Here is a 19,752-nt window from a genome sequence, read left to right on the forward strand (position 1 = left end):
TGACAGGGAGCTATGACAAAGACACAAGAGACGAAGCGCAAACCCTCCGGGCCTCGGAGCATCTGAAGATGGAGGGCCGAACGTCAGACCTTTGAACCTCAAAGGTGTTAAGGCTTGTATGTGAAGAGCTTAATGGTCTTTTGCATTTGATTTTGCTTTTTTCTAACGGTAGGCTGTAGTTGGACTCTAGGTGGCATTTCTGAACGGAAACAAGACTTCTGGAATTCCTAAGCTATTGGTCAGCATTGGGGTGAATTCTACATTACGTTTTTTGTAGATGCAGAGGAACGAGCCGTGTGCCAAAGGGTGACGGATGACAGGCAAGCAGAGCATTGTAAGAAGGTGGGTTTGCATGTGATGTCGGAGGGAAGATGTGACCGGTGGCTTTAGGACTAGCCTTTGATTTGTGGGTGTTTATTTTTAATTTTGAAGGCGCAAAGCGGGTTTACGGGCAGCAGAGGTGATTGGGGCAAGGTGAGCCGTGACTAGCGGCCTGCAGTAGCAGTTAATATTCAGGTGTCTTATTGTCGGCGAAGCTACAAGCTTTTGCAGGGGCCCTTAGTATTGGACTGGCGTTTGAGGTGAGCCAGGGCATTAGCGAGGAGGAGCATGGGGCAGATGATTTCTCAGCAGTGCAATGGTAATTTTGTGTCTCTTGGTATCTTGGGTTATCAAGAGCGATGAGGACCGCAGCGTCCCATTCTGGACGCAGCAGGTGAGCTGAGAATCCCGGTGCTTCTGAGGACGGGGATGTTGTAGAAGGTGTTGCGTTGGCCAGCGTGATGCTTACTGTCAGAACTGTTTGTGGGTTTTCTTTTTTTGCAGAGGAGGAAGCGGAACCTGGCGACTGCAGGAGCGTCCCAGATATCCGATGCGTTTTCTGACGAGGATGGGTTTAGAGCCGTGTCCCTCTGAAAGCAAAGTAGAGGGATCGGGGCCTGGGGAGGGTCTGGAGGGAGGGGACCACGGTTGGGCATCACAGGGAGGGCTTGTGAAGTTAGCATAGGGGAGCGGGCCATCCCGGAACAGGCCCCTTTTGGGCCAGTAAAGGGAAGGGGTTTCTCTTAAGCCCCGGCGGGCAGGGCAGTTCCAGCCTGTGTCTGTGGTGTTGTGTTGTTTGTGTGGTCCATCTTCTGTGTTGTAAAAAGTACCTGGGTCTCCAGTTCTTCATTGGTCTTTGTGCTCAAGGAGCACCTTGGGCACATCAGGTGCCATCCCTAGGGTCTCGAATGCCTCTGGTCATTGACATATTGTCAATTGGGCAATTCTTTTATTTCCCTGTGAGCGTAAAGTGTGGATTGGTGTCACATCTCGCAAGTCTCTGGTTGGTTCTCATTTGCGGTGTCATTCCTGGGCTGCATCAGCCACTCTTCTCTCTACCGGTCCATTTTCATGGATGGTGGGACTTCTTCCCTGCATCCTTACATTCTTAGGTCTTGAAGCCTGGCTTCTCGTGCATCCATCATCTCTGTGTTGACCGTAACTTCTTGTAAGGGCCTCTTGCGTTGTCTGTTTTTCTGGGGGTGCCATAGCACCTCCTTGCTCTGGGCCGTCGCAGCCCCGTAGGTCTTCTTGCTGGACAGCATCTCCTGTCGGGGAGTCATTCTTCCTGTGGAGGAGAGTTTTCTCTCCTCTTTGAATCACATTGTTTGTGGTGGTGTGTGTACTGTTGGTCTGTGCCTGTGCGTTGGCTTGGAGCTGCTCTGTCCAGGGGTGTAAAGTCAGGTGTAGAAGGAATAGCGATAGGAAGCTGCGGTGAATATGTCGATAGGCCTAGACGGTTGCAGCAGAGGTTGGGCAGCGAGCTCGCAGGGAGCAGCCATCGGCAGGCTCCGTGCTCTGTCATTTGAACAGTGGTTAGAGGGAGGTGGTGGGAGCTGCGTGGGGAGGGGTTGATCAGCAGCAGCAAAGGAGCTTGAATCTGGACAGCGTTCTGGCTTGTATGTGTGGGGCTTAAAGTCTGGCCCTTTTTTCATTTATTTAGTGGCAGGCTGCAGTTGCACTGTAGGTAGTATTCCAAAATGGAATCAATACATCTGGAACAGTTAATGGCCTGAGCAGCATCCAGGTGACTTTTTCAATGTTTTTTTTCAGATGTCAGGGGACAAGATGAGCACAGAGGACTAATGGAGGCATTGAACAGACTGATCTATGAAGGCGGATGGGTGCATAGCGTCAGGGGGAGGATGTGTTTGGTGGCTATGTGACTGCATTATGGTTGGTGGGTTTTTTCCCCAATGTTGCAGGTGCAAAGAAACAAGCAAAGGAGGATATGGGCACCAGTGGTGCCTCGGTCAAGGAGAACAATGGGTAGTAGGTTACAGTAGCAGTTATTGTTCTGGTAGGGTTTGTCAATGAAGTTATCAATATCCCTTATTTGTGCTTTTTCAGGTGGTACCAGAGCCTTGAGGTGGCAACGTGTAAACGGCAGGAGCGACACAGGCAAGCAGCCAAGGTGAAGGAGCAGGAGACGGGAATCGGTAAGGGCAGGCTGCAATTTTGGCAGTATCTCAGCATGTGTCTTCTACTTTGTTTTCTTTACGGGTGTCACACAGTCTCAGACGTGCAAAGCAGCATGCTGACAAGAGTTCTGATAAGGTGAGGCTGGCATAGGTCGGATCAGTGTCTCAGAGCAAAGTGTCATACGGCACCTCAATGATGCGTATCTCTTTTGGTTTTGCAGGGGCTGTGCGGCCCGCCTTTGGCATCGGACCAGCATTTGAGGTGAGCCAGGGTGGCGGCGAGGAGGCGCCTGGGGCAGGTGATTTCTCAGCATCGCAATGGTAATTTTCTGTCTCTTGGTATCTTAGGTTAGCAAGAGCGATGAGGGCCGCAGCATCCCATTCCGGACCGAGCCGGTGAGCGGAGAATCCCAGTGCTTCTGAGGGGGATGCTCTGGATGACGTTGGTGTTGGCCAGCATGATGCTTACCATCAGAACCGTTTGCAGGTTTTTTTTTTTTTGCAGAGGAGGAAGCGGAACATGACGACTGCCGGAGCATCTGGTTAGCCCATGCGTGTTCATGTTGAGCATGGATTTGAACCCTCGACCCTCTAAAAGCTAAGTTGAGGGATTGGGGAGGGTCTGGAGGGAGGGGTCCGCACTTGGGCATCACAGGGAGGGCTTGTGAAGGTAGCGTAGGGGAGAGGGCTGTGCAGGAGCGGGCCCCTTTGGGCATGTAAAGGGAAGGAAGGGGTTTGTCTTCAGCCCAAGTGAGCAGGGCAGTTCCAGCCCGTGTCTGTGGTGCTATGTTGTTTGTGTCGTCTGCCTTCTGTGTCTTAGACCTTACCAGGGTCTCAACATCCTTGTTGTTCTTCACAGTCAAGGAGCTCATTATGCACATCAGGCACCACCCCTGGGGTACTGAATGCCCCTACTCATCGGCATAGTGCCAATTGGGCGTGTCTCTTCTTGCCTTACAAGCGTAAAGCGTGGATCCGGTCTCGTGGCGTGGAAGTTTCCGGTCGGTTCTCTTCTGCGGCGGCGTTCCAGGCTGTGCCCGCAGCTGTTCTCTCTACCGGTCCATTTTCATGGACTTTAGGACTTGTTCGCCGCATCCTTACCATCTTAGGTCTTGAAGCCGGGCTTCTCGCACATCCATTGTCTCCATTTTGACCGTAACTTCTTGTAAGGGACCCTCGGGTTCTCCTGGTTTTCTGGGGCTGCTGTAGAGCCTCCTCGCTCTGGGCTATTGCAGCCCTGTCGGTCTCCTTGTCTGACAGCTTCTCTCGTCCAGCAGTCATTGTTCTTGCGGAGAGTTTTCTCTCTTCTTTGAATCTCATTGTTTGTGGTGTTGTGTGTAATGTTGGTCTGTGCTCGTGTGTTTTGGCTTGGAGCCGCTCTGCCCAGCGGCGCAGAGTCAGGGGTAGGTGTCATAGCGATAAGAGGCTGCGGTTAATAGGTCAACAGGCCTAGACTATTTAGGCTGAGGCTGGGCAGTCCGCTTGAATGGAGCGGCCATCAGCAGGCAGTGCGGACTCTCATTTCAACAGTGTTTTACAGAGATGACTGAAGTTGTGTAGGAGGGGCTGATTGATGGCAGCAAAGCGGATTGAATCTCAAAAGTATTCAGGCTTCTGTGTGTGGGGTCTAAAGTTTTGTCCTTTTTACATTGTATTTTCTTAATGGCAGGCTAGACGTGGCCTCTAGATAGTATTCTGAAATCAAGCAATGGAGCTGGACTCTAAGGTCTTGGTCAGCCTCTGGGTGACATGTTTATTAACTTTTTGCAGTTGCCTGTGGACAAGATGGGCCCCAAAGAGGCACGGAGGTGGCGAGCGGTGCGCCAAAAGAAGGTGGGTTGGTGCATGATGTTGAGGGAAGATGTGACCGGTGGCTACATGACTCCACTTAGTTTGTGGTTTGTGTGTTATTTTGAAGGTGCAAAGGAATAAACGCAGTGAGATATCGGCACCAGCAGTGACTTCAACAAGGTGAGCTATGACCCGTGGGCTGAAGTATCAGTTATTTTTCAGGAGTCATATTGTTGGTGAAGCTAGAAGTGTCCTTTTGTTTGTGTTTCGTAGATGGTACCTAAGCTGCAGCATGGACATGTAAATGGCAGAGAAAACACAGGTGAACAGCCAAGGTAAAGACTGGGAGATGGCAGTTGGTGTGGGTAGACTGCGTGATTTTGGGCAGTATCTCAGCGTGTGTGTCTTTGCTGTGATTGTTGCAGATGCCACACGCAGACTTGGAGGGGCATGGCAACATGCTGACCGGAGGTCTGAGAAGGTGAGGCAATTGTGGGCCGGGTCAGCGTGTGAGAGCAAAGTATTGTGCAGCAACTCAGTGAAGCGTATCTCTTTTGGTTTTGCAGGGGCTGTGTGGGTCACCTTTGCCATCGGACAAGCTCTTAAGGTGAGCCAGGGTGGCAGTGTGGGGCGGGTGACTTCTCATGGGCACAATGGTAATTTTGTCTCTTGCTATCTGAGGTAGCAGAAACGATAATGGCTGCAGCGTCTGACTCTGGAATGAGCAGGTGAGCGGAGCACCCAGGTGCTTCTGAGGGGGTTGTTGTGGAAGAGGTTGATCTTGGCCAGTGTGATGCTTCCTGTCAGCACTGTTTCTGGGTTTTTTCCTTTTCAGATGACAAAGCAGAACCAGGCGACTGCAGGAGCTTCCCAATTAGCCAATGTGCTTTTTGTCAAGGATGGATTCGGACACCTGGCCGTCCAAAAGCTAAGTTGAGGGACTGGAGGGAGGGGACCGTGGCTGGGAATTGCAGGGAGGACTTGTAAAGTTAGTGTAGGAGAGAGGGCTGTGAAGGAGCGGGCCCTTTTGGGCATGTAGAGGGAAGGAAGGGGTTTCTCTTCAGCCCAGGTGGCCAGGGCAGTTCCAGCCTGTGTCTTTGGTGCTGTTTTGTTTTTGTGGTGTGTCTTGTGTCGCAGACCTTCCTCTGGTCTCGATATCCTTGTTTCTCTTTGCACTCACAAAGCTCATCATGTGCTGCCGTGCCATACCTGGGGTCTTGAATGCGTGTACTCACTGGCATAGTGCCAATTCAGATCTTCTCTTCTTGCCTTACAAGCGTAAAGCGTGGATCAGTCTTGCATCTCTCTTTGGCGGCGGCATTCCAGGCTGTGTCAGCAGCAGCTCTTCTCTTCCGGTCCACTTTTATGGACTGTGGGACTTGTTCCCTGCATTCTTATGCTGTTAGGTCTTGAAGCCGGGCTTCTTGCACATCCATCGTCTCCGTTTTGACCGTAACCTCTTGTAACAGACCATTCTGTTCTAATCCAGTTTTCTGGGGCTGCCGTGGAGCCTCCTCGCTCTGGACCAATGCGGCCCTGTCAGTCTCCTTGTCCTTCAGCATCTCCCATCAGAGTCATTCTTCTTGCGGAGAGTTTTCTCTCTTCTTGAATCCCATGGTGTTGTGTGTAATGTTGGTCTGTGCCTGTGTGTGCTTGCCTTGGAACTGCTCTGCCCAGGGAAACCAGGGAACCCGTAAAAGGCAAGGGCGGAGTGGCTGAGCAGCCAAGTAAAGGAGCAGGAGATTGGGATTGACGCAGGCGAGCTTTGGTTTTGGGCAGTATCTCAGCATGTGCTGATTGCTTTGATTTTATTGCAGGTGCTGCACGTGGCCTCGGAGGAGCAGAGCAGTGTGTTGACATGAGGTCTGAAAAGGTGAGGCAGTTGTGGGCCGGGTCAGCGTGCGAGAGCAAAGTATTGTGCAGCAACTGAGAGGGGTGTCGCTCTTGGTTTTTCAGGGGCTGAGCGGGCCACCTTTGGCATTGGACAACTGTTTGAGGTGAGCTGGGCTGGTAGCAAGGAGGAGTGTGGAGCGCGTGACTTCTCATGGGCATAATGGTAATTTTGTGTCTCTCGGTATCTGATGCAGCAGAAGCGATGATGGCGCAGCATCTGACTCTGGAACGAGCAGGTGAGCAGAGCACCCCAGTTCTGAGGAGGGGGTTTTTGTGGAAGAGGTTGGGCTTGGCCAGTGTGATGCTTCCTGTCAGCAGTGTTTCTGGGTTTTTTCCTTTTCAGATGACAAAACGGAACCAGGCGACTGCAGGAGCTTCCCAAGTAGCCAATGTGCTTTTTGTTAAGGATGGATTGAGACCCCTGGCCCTCCAAAAGCTAAGTCGAGGGACTGGGGCTGGAAGAGTCTGGAGGGAGGGGAACACAGTTGGGCAATGCGGGCAGGGCTTGTGAAGTTAGTCTAGGGGAGAGCTGTGCAGGAGTGGGCCTCTTTAGGCGTGTAAAGCGAAGAGGTTTCCCTTTATCCGAAGACTAGTATGAGCAGGGCAGTTCCAGCCTGTGTCTGTGGTCTTATGTTGTTTTTGTGGTGTCTTCTGTGTCATAGACCTTCCTTTGTTCTTGATGTCCTTGTTGCTCTTTGCACTCAAGAAGTTCATCGGGTGCCTTGGATGCCATCTCTAGGGCCTCAAATGCCTGTACCTATTGGATAGTGCCAACTGGGAGGTTCTGTTCTTGGTTTACAAATGTAAAGCATGGATCAGTCTTGTGTTTCGAAAGCTTCTGGTCAGTTCTCTTTGGCGGTGTCATTCCAGGCTGTGTCAGCAGCTCTTCTCTCTACCGGTCCATTGTCATGGACTGTGGGAGTTTTTCCTGGAATCCTTATGCTTTTAGGTCTTGAAGACAGGTTTCTTACACATCCATCATCTCCATTTTGACCGCAAGTTCTTGTAAGGGACCATTTGGTTCTACTGTTTCTCTGGGGCTGCCACGGAGGCTCCTCAGTCTCGGCTGTTGCGGCCACGTCGGTCTCCTTGTCCGACAGCTTCTCTCGTCCGGCAGTCATTGTTCTTGCAGAGAGTTTTCTCTCTTATTTGAATCCAATTGTTTGTGGTGTTGTGTGTAATGTTGGTCTGTGCCTGCGTGTGTGTTTTGGCTTGGAGCTGCCCTGCCCAGGGGTATAGTCAGGGGTAGGTGTCATAGCGATAAGAGGCTGTGGTTAATAGGTCGACAGGCCTAGACTGTTTAGGCAGAGGCTGGGAAGTGAGATCGGATGGACCGGCCGTCAGCAGACGGTGTGGACTGTCACTTCAACAGTGTTTTATAGAGGTGATGGGAGTCATGTGGGAGGGGCCGATCATCAGCAGCAAAGCAGATTGAATGTTGACGGTGGTAAGGCTTATGCATGGGGGGCCTTTAAGTTTGGCCCTTTATTCCTTTATGTAATGGCAGGCTGTATTTTGGACTCTGGGCGCTATTCCAAAATCAAATCAATACATCTGGAATTGTTAATGACTTAAGCAGCATATGGGTGACTTGTTCAATACTTATTTCAGGTGCCAGGGAACAAGATGGGCACCAAAGACCAACGGAGGCGCTGAGCAGAGCGTCATTAGGAGGTGGGTTGGCGCGTGGTGTTGAAGGGAAGACATGATTAGTAGCTATACGACTGCCTTACAGTTGGTGGTTTGTTTTTTTTTTTTCAACATTGTAGGTGCAAAGCAACGAGCGAAGCATGATATCGGCACCAGGGGTGACTCGGGCAAGGTGAGCAATGAGTAGTAGGCTGAAGTAGCAGTTATTTTTCTGGAGTGCTGTTGTCGGTGAAATTACCATCCCTGTTTGTGTTTCCCAGGTGGTACCTGAGCCTCAGCATGGCAACATGTAAATCTCAGGGGCAATACAGGTGAGCAGCCAAGGTAAAGGAGCAGGAGGAGGGAACCGGTGTGGCAGGTGGCAGTTTTGGGCGGTATCTCAGCATGTGTCTTCTGTTTTCTTTTTGTAGGTGCCACACATAGTCCTGAAGGGGCAAAGCAGCATGCTGACAAGAGGTCCGAGAAGGTGAGGCGGTTGTGGACCGGGTCAGCGTGTAAGAGCAAAGTACTGTGCAGCAACTCAGTGACATGTCTCTGTCTTGGTTTTGCAGGGGCCGTGCGGGCCGCCTTTGGCATTGGACAAGCTCTTGAGGTGAGTCAGGGTGGCCAGTGTGATGCTTACTGTCAGCACCATGTGTGGTCTGTGATGTCCTCATCTCTTTTTCTTTTTCAGATGACGAAGCAGACCTATTGACTGCAGGAGCATCCCAGTTAGCCAACATGCTTGTTGTTGAGGATGGATTCAGACTCCCGGCCCTCCAAAAGCTAAGTCGAGGGACTGGGGCTGGGAAGGGTTTGGAGGGAGGGGACCACAGTTGGGCATTGCGGGCAGGGCTTGTAACATTAGTGCAGGGGAGAGGGCTGTGCAGGAGCGGGCCCCTCTGGGCACAGAAAGGGACCGAGTTTCCCTGCATCCTAGGGCTAGCGTGGGCAGGGCAGTTCCAGCCTGTGTCATCAGTGCTATGTTGTTGTTGTGGTGTGTCTTGTGTCGCAGACCTTCCTCTGGTCTCGATATCCTTGTTTCTCTTTGCACTCACAAAGCTCATCATATGCCTCCGTGCCATACCTGGGGTCTCGAATGCATGTACTCACTGGCATAGTGCCAATTCAGATCTTCTCTTCTTGCCTTACAAGCGTAAAGCGTGGATCAGTCTTGCATCTCTCTTTGGCGGCATCGTTACAGGCTGTGTCAGCAGCAGCTCTTCTCTCTTCCGGTCCATTTTTATGGACTGTGGGACTTGTTCCCTGCATTCTTATGCTGTTAGGTCTTGAAGCCGGACTTCTTGCACATCCATTGTCTCTGTTTTGACCATAACTTCTTGTAATGGACCATTCTGTTCTAATCCGATTTTCCGGGGGTGCAGTGGAGTCTCCTCGCTCTGGGCCATCGCGCCCCTGTTGTTCTCCTTGTTCAACAGCTTCTCTTGTCCAGTAGTCACGGTTCCTATGGAGAGTTTTTTCTCTCTTCTTTGAATCCCATGGTTTGTGGTGTTGTGTGTAGTGTCTGTCTGTGCCTGTGTGTGCTTGCCTTGGAACTGCTCTGCCCAGGGAAACCAGGGAACCCATAAATGGCAGGGGCAGGGTGGATGAGCAGCTAAGGTACCGGAGCAGGAGGTTGGGATAGATGCAGGCGAGCCTTGGTTTTGGGCAGTATCTCAGCATGTGCTGTTTGCTTTGATTTTATTGCAGGTGCCGCACATAGCCTCGGAGGAGCAAAGCAGCATGCTGACATGAGGTCTGAGAAGGTGAGGCAGTTGTGGGCCCGGTGAGTGCGTGAGATCAAAGTCAGTGCGGGGTGTCTCTTTTTCGGTTTTGCAGGGACTGTGAGGGAACACCTGTGGCATTGGACAACTGTTTGAGGTGAGCTGGGGCGGCAGCGAGGAGAGGTGTGGGCCAGGTGACTTCTCACGCGAGCAATGATCATTTTTTGTCTCTCGGTATCTTAGGCAGCAGAAGCAACGATGGCTGCAGCGTCTGACTCTGGAACGAGCAGGTGAGCAGAGCACCCCAGTTCTGAGGAGGGGATTTTTGTGGAAGAGGTTTGTCTTGGCCAGTGTGATGCTTACTGTCAGCAGTGTTTCTGGGTTTTCTCTTTATCAGTGATGAAGTGCAACCTGGTGACTGCAGGAGCATCCCAGATACCTAATGCATTTTTGGTCGAGGTTGGATTTAGAGCCCATGTCCCTCAGAAAGCTAAGTCCAGGGGCTTGGAAAGGTCTGGAGGGAGGGGACAACGGTTGGGCATTTCAGGGAGAGCTTGTGAAGGTAGTGTAGGGGAGAGGGCTGTCCAGGAACAGGCCACTTTGGGCGGATCAAGGGAAGGGGTTTCTCTGTAGCCCAAGGGGGCAGGGTAGTTCCAGAACTGTGTCTGTGGTGGTGTGTCATCTGTGTGGTCTGTTTTGTGTCTTGGATTTTACCTGTGTCTCAACATTGTCATTGCTGTCTGTGCTCAGTGAGCACATTATGCATGTCAGGTGCCATTCCTAGGGTCTGGAATGCTTGTACTCTTGGGCATAGTGTCCATTGGGCGCTTCTCATCTTACGTTTTGCGTATAAAGCATGGATCGGTGTCACATCTTGGAAGTTTCCCATCAGTTCTCTTTTGCGGTGTCATCTCAGGCTGTGTCAGCAGCTCTTCTCTCTTCCGGTCCATTTTCATGGACTGTGGGACTTCTTCCCTGCGATCTTATGTTCTTAGGTCTTGAAGCCAGCTTCTTGCAGATCGATCGTCTCTGTTTAGAGCGTAACTTCTTGTAACGGACCATTCTGTTCAGCTCTGCTCTTCTGGGGCTGCCGTAGAGCCTCCTTGTTCTGGGCCATTGTGGCCCTGCTGGTCGTCTTGCAGGACAGCATCTCCCGTTGGGGAGTCATTCTTCTTGCCGAGAGTTTTCTCTGTTCTTTGAATCCCATTGTTTGTGGTGGTGTGTGTAATGTTGGTCTGTGTCCGTGTGTGTGTTTTGTTTCGTGCTTCTCTGCCCAGGGGTGTAGAGTGAGGGTCAGGTGGCATAGCGATAGGAGATCATGCTTAATCTGTTGATAGGCCTCGACTGTTCAGGCAGCGGTTGGGTAGCGAGCTCGCATGGAGTTGCTCCTCGGCAGGCTGTGCAGTCTATCATTTCAACGGTGTTTGGAAGTGACGATGGGAGCTATGTGGGAGGGGATGATCAGCAGTGGCAAAGAAGACTGAATGTTGACAGTGTTCAGCCTTGTAGGTGTGGGGCCTCAAGTTTAGTTTTTTGGGGGGGGTTGTTTTTAATGGCAAGCTTTTGTTGGACTGTAGACAGTATTCCAAAATGCTACCGATATTGCTGGACTTCCTAAGTTACGTATCAGCAACTGGGTATCTTGTGGAAGGAAGCGGTGTTTGCTAATGTGATGCTTCCAGTCAGTAATGTTAGTGAGTCGTGTTTCTTTATATATGTTACGCAGATACTGACGTAGAACACGTGGAATGCAGGAGCATCTGATTTTATGATGTGCTCAATGAGGATGGATTCTGCATCCTTCCCTCAAAGGTAAGTCCAGGGCCAAAGCTGTGGGTGGGGTGAGGCCGGCAGGAGGTGTAACACCAGGGTTGCGGAGGAAGCTATTTAGGGTCGGTTAAGTTTGGGGCGGACAGAGGTCCTGGCATCTGTCCTTTAGGGTGTGACTGTTCTGGCCTGTGTGTTTTTCCCAGTGTGATTTGTGTTGTGTGATTAGTCTTGTATGTGATGCTTTGTACAGGTATCTACCTTCTGCACTCTTGTGCACTTTGGTCGGTGTGCACTGGGTGTCTCAAGCTTCGCTGCTTTGGCCTGGAGCCTCGGTCAAGCGTTCCTCATCTTGCGACTGGAGCTTAAGGTGTGGTTTTCATCAGAGGTCTTTTTGGAGAGTCCCCTTTGCGGAGGTGATCTAGGCCACCGTGAAAGCTCTGCTCACGGCAGTTCTGCTACCATAGAGTTCCCCTGCAGCATTTCATCTCTGCCTCGTTACGGGCTCAGGTCTTACATCCTGGCTTCTCAGAACTCCGTATCGGTTTTGACCACCATCTGCGACTGCATCGTTTTGCAGCGTTTTGTGTTCTTTTCAACTGTATTATTACGCCTCGTATCGCATGCCATGTGAGTGTCTCGCACTGAATAGTCCTTTATTGTGTGTTGTATTGCCGTGCTCTATTTCTATTGAATTGTACGGCCCTGTATTTCTTTCTTGTAGCACTGGTTTTTTTTTTGTATTGCCTTGTATTGCTCTGTATTGTTGTTGTGTTGTAGTGCTCTATATTTGAATTTTTATTTCAATGTTTGGGCGTGTTGCACTGCAGCACTCACTACTTGCGTGGACTGCTATCGGAGACTGTATTGCCTTGTCTGAACTTGTATTGTGTTTTGTAATGTGGAGCTCTGTATTTGAATATGTATAGGCTTGTATAGCCGTGTATTGTTTTTTTTCTTGCGGATCTCTGTATTTGATCTAGCATTGCATTGTTTGTGTCTGTACCGGTCTTGGATTGCAGCGCTCTGTACTTGTAGCGAGCGATACCTGGGACCGTCTTGCATCGCACGGCTCTGTACTGTGTTTTGTATTGCATTGCATCAATCTGTACTTGTATCGAATGTTACCTGAGAGCGTCATGCTTTGTATGATGCTTTATTGCGTTTTTTTACTGCAGCACTCTGTACTTGATTTTGCATTGCAGTGCTTGTGTGCGTATCGATCTGGCATTGCAGTGCTCTGTATTTGTATTCTCTGTTCTTGGAGACTGTCTTGCCTTGTAATGAGGGCCGTGTTGTGTTTTGTAACGTGGAGCTCTGTATTTACTGGATATTGCATTGTATATCTCTGTGTCAGTCTTGCATTGCAGCGCTCTTTATGCACGCTCTCTGAGACGGTTAAGCATTGTATGGGTCCGTGTTGCGGTTTGCCTTGTCGGTTATGTAAGAGTGCGTTGCATCGTATGGCATTAATCTTGCCAGTGTTCTCCGGTTCTGCGTTTAAGTCCATACGGTATGGCATTGCGGTGTCAGGGTAGAGGCCGGGAGCGACTCGGAGGTCTTTACGCATGTGAGATGGAGTCAAGCCGATCGCAATTGGATCGAGAGCTAGCATGAGGTAAATTTGTAACTCGGCAATGTCTTTCCTATTGGCTTTGCAGGCACTTTGCAGCAAGCCTCCAGAAACAGTTGAGACGAGGTCTGAGGTGCAGCGTGACGGGCCTCAGCAGTCGGTTGCTTTGGTGCTCATCAGTTATTAGGATGCTCTGGAATTCTTAATTGTCACAGAGGACTCTGACTGTTAATCTTGGTTTTGGAGCGGAGCTGCAGAGGGCCATCTTATATTCTGGGTGCGGTGTCTGTTAAGGAGGCTCGTGTTCTGTTTTCGCATGTGACAGAGCAGCACGAGGCGCTTGTAGAGCATCAGGCATATTGTCATCGTACTGCAATTGCAGCAGCTGACAGCAGTGTCTATGCAAGTTTGAGTTATTGACATGGCGCCAGTTGAGCACATCTTGTTTCACGGAATGATGTGCCAGGGCAGCGCCACTAGACGGATCTAGCATCATTTGTGCACTAGGCTAGTCTGCTGTGCAGCTTGGGCTTTACCAGCAGGTGTTTCCTCGCTGACTGTTCTTGACAGCTATCCCAGGGGTTTATTTCCTGCGGCATTCTAGTTCCTTTGTTTTTGTGGCATTTAGTCTCCATCGATTACTGTGACTCAATCCCCTGCCTTTTAGCCAAAACTGAGGTGCTCTCCAGGCAGGGCACACCAGAGGGTCCCTGCCACCTAGCCTCAGCATTTTTCTGTTTATTGTCAGGCTGCGTTTCTTGGTGTAGCAGTAACAGTCCCCTGTGTGGTAGTCTGGTGTCCCAAGGTCACGTCTGTAGAGAGCGTGTGCGTTTGAGGTAGAGAGGCTTTGTGTGTTTGTGTAGCCATTCTAGTAGGGATGGAACAGTCCCAGCACGGGATGGTCCCGTGTTGATTAGCACGGCCCTTTTGGGTGGAGGTTGTATGGGTTTTTTGGGGCTGGTAGCTGCGCGCCAGCAGGCTGTGGACTCCTTTCCATTGGGGTTTGTAGGTGCCACTGAGTACTTTGTACCCCTGAGCAAATACTTGATTGAATTTAGCTGGAGTATACAATGATAAGTGAAGACAGAGCAGAAGTGGAAGTAGCTCAGCATATTGCTCAGCATCTGGTTATGAAGGCTAACAGTTTGGGATGATGTGGAGCGGCGATGTAGTTTTGAGATGCCCGGTGCGGCAGTTCTAGGGATGGCTCTTGATGTGCCGTGACCTGCTTTTGTGGCAGGCACGTGCCAAAGGGGCTACGTTCTGAGTGAGGAGTGTAATGAACGGCTGTGGAATCAGCGGTAGGTTTTGAATGTGTCTGATACTGTATGATGCTGTCAGGGTTAAATATGTTTGTCCTTTCAGACTGTGCGGGTGGCTGAGTCTAATTTTTTTTTGAGATATATAGGAATTAGGAAAATAGTCTTGAAAAAAAACCAGCTGGTGGAATTTTTTTGCCTTCCCCCTGCTGGGTATTTTTCCCTGGTCCCGGCTGCTCGGCGAGGTGATGTTTATTGCCAGCGTTTGGACCGCAGGCAGGCCTCAGTTGGGGTTTTTGCAGGCAGGGTGAATTTTGAGGCTCCTGGGAACAGCGTTCCTGAGGAGCTCTACAGACACTGGGTGATGGCTGGCAGGCAGCTGAACGGATGGGGTGAGCGTGTGGGGTGAGTAGCATGGTACTTGACTTCCAGTGTTGTTGAGCGGTGTATGGTTGAGGATTGTGTTTCTGTAGCGGGTTGTATGTGGGCTTGAGATGTATACTTTTCCAGAGATGTAGGAGTAGCTGAAAGAAAACCCAAATGATGTCAGAATAAAAAAACCCCAGCTGGGGGATTTTTTTTTTCCTTCCCCCAGCTGGGTTTTTTTTCCTCCGGTCCCGGGCCGCGGGCAGGCTCGGGCCGGGGTTTTGGCAGGCAGGGTGAATTTTGCGGCTCCCAGGAACAGCGTTCCCGAGGAGCACCATAGACTCAGGGTGATGGCGGGCAGAGGGCCGAACGGATGGGGTGAGCGTGTGGAGCGATTAGTGCGGTAGGTGACTGCAATTTGTGTCTGACAGTGTGTGGTTGATGAATGTGTTTCTGTAGCAGGTTGTATGTGGGCTTGAGATGGATTCTTTTCCAGACATGTAGGAGTAGCCAAAAAAAAACCCAAACCATGTTAGAATAAAAAAAACCCCAGCTGGGGGATTTTTTTTTCCTTCCCCCAGCTGGGGTTTTTTTTTTCCCCGGTCCCGGCCGCTCTGCGAGGCGATGTTCATCGCCAATGTTTGGACCGCGGGCAGCCTCGGGCCGGGGTTTTGGCAGGCAGGGTGAATTTTGTGGCTCCCGGGAACAGCGTTCCCGAGGAGCACCACAGACACAGGGTGATGGCAGGCAGGGGGCCGAATGGATGGGGTGAGCGTGTGGAGGGATTAGTGCGGTAGGTGACTGCAAATTGTGTCTGACAGCGTGTGGTGGTTGATTTGTGTTTCTGTAGCGGGTTGTATGTGGCCTTGAGATGCATTCTTTTCCAGAGATGTAGAAATAGCCCAAAAAACCTCAAACCACGTTAGAATAAAAAAAACCCCAGCTGGGGGATTTTTTTTTCCTTCCCCCAGCTGGGGTTTTTTTTTCCCTGGTCCCGGCCGCTCTGCGAGGCGATGTTCATCGCCAATGTTTGGGCCGCGGGCAGCCTCGGGCCGGGGTTTTGGCAGGCAGGGTGTATTTTGAGGCTCCCGGGAATGCTGTTTCCGGGGAGCCCTCCCCTGGAATGTTGGTATGCTGTATCACTGCAGGGATGCCTCTGTAGCAGACAGTCATAGGAAGATGATTGAGGTTTGTGGAGCAGAAGGGTGTGGGGAGTTGGACTAGATGGCAGTGTGGTCAAGGACCGGCATGTGTAGCAAGTTGGTCTAACTGTATTGTAGGGCGTTAGGGTTGTAAATTGCTGCGGTCATTGTAGTTTGCGACAGAATGGTCTGTTGAATGTTTATATGAGCATATAGGTGGGGAAGAGGAGAGAGAGTTCATTGGGCAGAGCAGAGCTCGGTCATTGTCTGCCTGGGCATGCAAGTAGCAGAGAAACAATTTTTTGTGTGTAGCAGTGGCCTGTGTGGTGAGTGGAAGGGAGCAACGCAGAAAGGATTGTAGCTATGATTTTTGCATTTACAGGTGCAATGTGGAACACTAAGGAAGAGTGTGTAGAGTTTGATTTAAGGATCACAAGGACTGAGTTAAAATGCACTACAGTAATAGCAGCTGTTGAGATCAGCAAGGCAGTAAGTCCTATTGTACTATAGTAGTAAATGGTGGAAACGGAACGTGGGTAATGATAATGGGTAATGTTCTCGGTGTCAGTAATGAGCCAAATGTATCTGGAAAAATGAGGGAAACTGACGCGCAGGACAGCGCAGGCAGGTTACCGTGTCAGCGCTCAACGGACCGGGAAATGACTGTACTAATGTAAGGGTGGCCCTCAATGTCCGTAGGTAAATATACGGTCTGGGGAGAAAAGGCGCTGCAGATATTGACAGGTGTGGCGGGGGAGCCAAAGGGCAACGAAACCGGGTGTTGTAAAAGACCAATTAAGGTGAAACAGGCACGTGAGGGCCAGTTGTACATCCCTTTAGTGTAATGTAGCTGTCAATGGTTTAAAAGACATCGTGTGTCTTAGTACTCGGAGCATGGCTTAATAGCGATAGCATAACTGCCGATCTAAGAGGGAGGAGTAGTTTAAAGTTCTCGTAGAGCAATGGGTGGGTGTAACACATGTACAAACCAGACAGTGATGTTCACGGGGCAATGGAGGCAATGAAGGAACTGGGAGTTTTGCTGTGGAGAGAGCATCCGAGGCACCGCTAAAGGGAATGATAATTTGGACTTTTGAAGTATCCCTCAGAAGTACTAGAGGTATCTCAGGTTGTTGAGGCATAGCACTCTGGAAAGGTGTAGCAGGCAAAATAAAAATGGATATTGTATGAAAATGTAATAAAGTTGAATAAAGATTATGTAGTTTTGTGTCTGCAGTTCCTTTTTATGGAGTGGTTTATTCCTCTGTGTGCACATACCCTCAGTAGCATTAGACTTGCTCCTTGTCTTGAAAATGTTTTGTGTTTAAGTGTCATAGCGTTGTGTGTTTTTCCTCTGTCTTTGTTTGTGTTTGATAGGTGAGTCTTTTTGAGCGTTAGCATTTGGAGAACAAGCAGATGTTGGAAACAAATGCCTTTATTTTTGGCATGGTGTGTGTTTGTCTTTGTCTTAGTTTTTGCTGTGCTTGTCTCAGTCATCTTTGGTTAAGACTGAGAATAACAGCACAAAACAAATTCTGGCTCAGACGCAGTTGTCATTGCTCTTTATGTGAAGTTTGTTTTCCCCTAGCGTGTCAGTTTGTTCTAATCGTATGTCTCAGACCTATCTTTGTTTTCTGGTTGGCAAACAGGGTGTCTGTTTCCTCTTTGTCTTAGCCCTGAAATAAAGTAATACTAAGAAGGGCCAAAAAACTCTGTTTCATCATTTGACTGTATGTTTGTTTGCCCTTCATTACTGTGGCTGAATGATTGTATTAGGAAAAATTTCAAAAAATCATTTCAGACCACTGTAGCTTTGCACCCACCCTGGGAGTAATTTAAACAATTGTTAATGAAAAGGAAAAAAAAAAATTACTCCCAGGGTGGGTGCAAATTTCTACTGCTGCACCAGACTTATTATTTTTAATTTTTTTCTTCATACAATATTACACAAAAATACCAATCTACAAAACCACCACAAACTCATCTCTATGGTTCCGGCACGGAACTCTATGGTCCGGAAGTCCTCCCGGCACCCGGAACTGCGTCTCTATGGTTCCGGCACGGAACTCTATGATCCGGAAGTCCTCCCGGCACCCGGAACTGCGTCTCTATGGTTCCGGCACGGAACTCTATGATCCGGAAGTCCTCCCGGCACCCGGAACTGCGTCTCTATGGTTCCGGCACGGAACTCTATGATCCGGAAGTCCTCCCGGCACCCGGAACTGCGTCTCTATGGTTCCGGCACGGAACTCTATGATCCGGAAGTCCTCCACAACACCACACCAACACCTCTAAACATCGCAATTCGGTTAGGGGTTAGGGATTAGGGGTTACAGTTAGGGTTAGGGGTTAGGGTTAGGGGTTAGGGTTAGGGTTGGGGTTAGGGTTAGGGTTAGGGTTAGGGTTAGGGTTAGGGTTAGGGGTTAGGGTTAGGGTTAGGGTTAGGGTTAGGGGTTAGGGTTAGGGTTAGGGGTTAGGGTTAGGGTTAGGGTTAGGGTTAGGGTTAGGGTTAGGGTTAGGGTTAGGGTTAGGGTTAGGGTTAGGGTTAGGGTTAGGGGTTAGGGTTAGGGTTAGGGTTAGGGTTAGGGTTAGGGTTAGGGTTAGGGTTAGGGTTAGGGTTAGGGTTAGGGTGCCATTAGGGTTAGGGTTAGGGTGCCATTAGGGTTAGGGTTAGGGTTAGGGTTAGGGTTAGGGTTAGGGTTAGGGTTAGGGTTAGGGTTAGGGTTAGGGTTAGGGTTAGGGTTAGGGTTAGGGTTAGGGTTAGGGTTAGGGTTAGGGTTAGGGTTAGGGTTAGGGTTAGGGTTAGGGTTAGGGTTAGGGTTAGGGTTAGGGTTAGGGTTAGGGTTAGGGTTAGGGTTAGGGTTAGGGTTAGGGTTAGGGTTAGGGTTAGGGTTAGGGTTAGGGTTAGGGTTAGGGTTAGGGTTAGGGTTAGGGTTAGGGTTAGGGTTAGGGTTAGGGTTAGGGTTAGGGTTAGGGTTAGGGTTAGGGTTAGGGTTAGGGTTAGGGTTAGGGTTAGGGTTAGGGTTAGGGTTAGGGTTAGGGTTAGGGTTAGGGTTAGGGTTAGGGTTAGGGTTAGGGTTAGGGTTAGGGTTAGGGTTAGGGTTAGGGTTAGGGTTAGGGTTAGGGTTAGGGTTAGGGTTAGGGTTAGGGTTAGGGTTAGGGTTAGGGTTAGGGTTAGGGTTAGGGTTAGGGTTAGGGTTAGGGTTAGGGTTAGGGTTAGGGTTAGGGTTAGGGTTAGGGTTAGGGTTAGGGTTAGGGTTAGGGTTAGGGTTAGGGTTAGGGTTAGGGTTAGGGTTAGGGTTAGGGTTAGGGTTAGGGTTAGGGTTAGGGTTAGGGTTAGGGTTAGGGTTAGGGTTAGGGTTAGGGTTAGGGTTAGGGTTAGGGTTAGGGTTAGGGTTAGGGTTAGGGTTAGGGTTAGGGTTAGGGTTAGGGTTAGGGTTAGGGTTAGGGTTAGGGTTAGGGTTAGGGTTAGGGTTAGGGGTTAGGGTTAGGGTTAGGGGTTAGGGTTAGGGTTAGGGTTAGGGTTAGGGTTAGGGTTAGGGTTAGGGTTAGGGTTAGGGTTAGGGGTTAGGGTTAGGGTTAGGGTTAGGGTTAGGGTTAGGGTTAGGGTTAGGGTTAGGGTTAGGGTTAGGGTTAGGGTGCCATTAGGGTTAGGGTTAGGGTGCCATTAGGGTTAGGGTTAGGGTTAGGGTTAGGGTTAGGGTTAGGGTTAGGGTTAGGGTTAGGGTTAGGGTTAGGGTTAGGGTTAGGGTTAGGGTTAGGGTTAGGGTTAGGGTTAGGGTTAGGGTTAGGGTTAGGGTTAGGGTTAGGGTTAGGGTTAGGGTTAGGGTTAGGGTTAGGGTTAGGGTTAGGGTTAGGGTTAGGGTTAGGGTTAGGGTTAGGGTTAGGGTTAGGGTTAGGGTTAGGGTTAGGGTTAGGGTTAGGGTTAGGGTTAGGGTTAGGGTTAGGGTTAGGGTTAGGGTTAGGGTTAGGGTTAGGGTTAGGGTTAGGGTTAGGGTTAGGGTTAGGGTTAGGGTTAGGGTTAGGGTTAGGGTTAGGGTTAGGGTTAGGGTTAGGGTTAGGGTTAGGGTTAGGGTTAGGGTTAGGGTTAGGGTTAGGGTTAGGGTTAGGGTTAGGGTTAGGGTTAGGGTTAGGGTTAGGGTTAGG

The 19,752-nt window shown here is 50.1% G+C and overlaps 2 long non-coding RNA genes across 3 annotated transcripts in view; both read left to right on the forward strand.

The window, feature by feature from the left end:
• LOC142360779 (uncharacterized) overlaps positions 1-8,263 on the forward strand; it is a 42,288-nt gene extending 34,025 nt beyond the window's left edge. The window contains exons 1-3 of one of the 2 annotated variants that reach the window (XR_012763352.1): positions 7,949-7,968; positions 8,057-8,107; positions 8,207-8,263. This is a non-coding gene — a long non-coding RNA (uncharacterized LOC142360779). Of the gene's footprint in view, positions 1-7,948; positions 7,969-8,056; positions 8,108-8,206 lie in introns of those variants that run through there. The other variant, XR_012763351.1, reaches the window with a different exon arrangement.
• A 1,489-nt stretch (positions 8,264-9,752) lies between these two features.
• On the forward strand, positions 9,753-12,553 carry LOC142360780 (uncharacterized). The gene is made up of 4 exons (XR_012763353.1): positions 9,753-9,789; positions 9,897-9,958; positions 11,226-11,311; positions 11,520-12,553. It is a non-coding gene; the product is annotated as an uncharacterized LOC142360780 (long non-coding RNA).
• Positions 12,554-19,752: the final 7,199 nt, after the last annotated feature.

Source organism: Opisthocomus hoazin, chromosome 3 (genome assembly GCF_030867145.1).
Source record: "Opisthocomus hoazin isolate bOpiHoa1 chromosome 3, bOpiHoa1.hap1, whole genome shotgun sequence".
Classification (NCBI taxonomy): Eukaryota; Metazoa; Chordata; class Aves; order Opisthocomiformes; family Opisthocomidae; genus Opisthocomus; species Opisthocomus hoazin.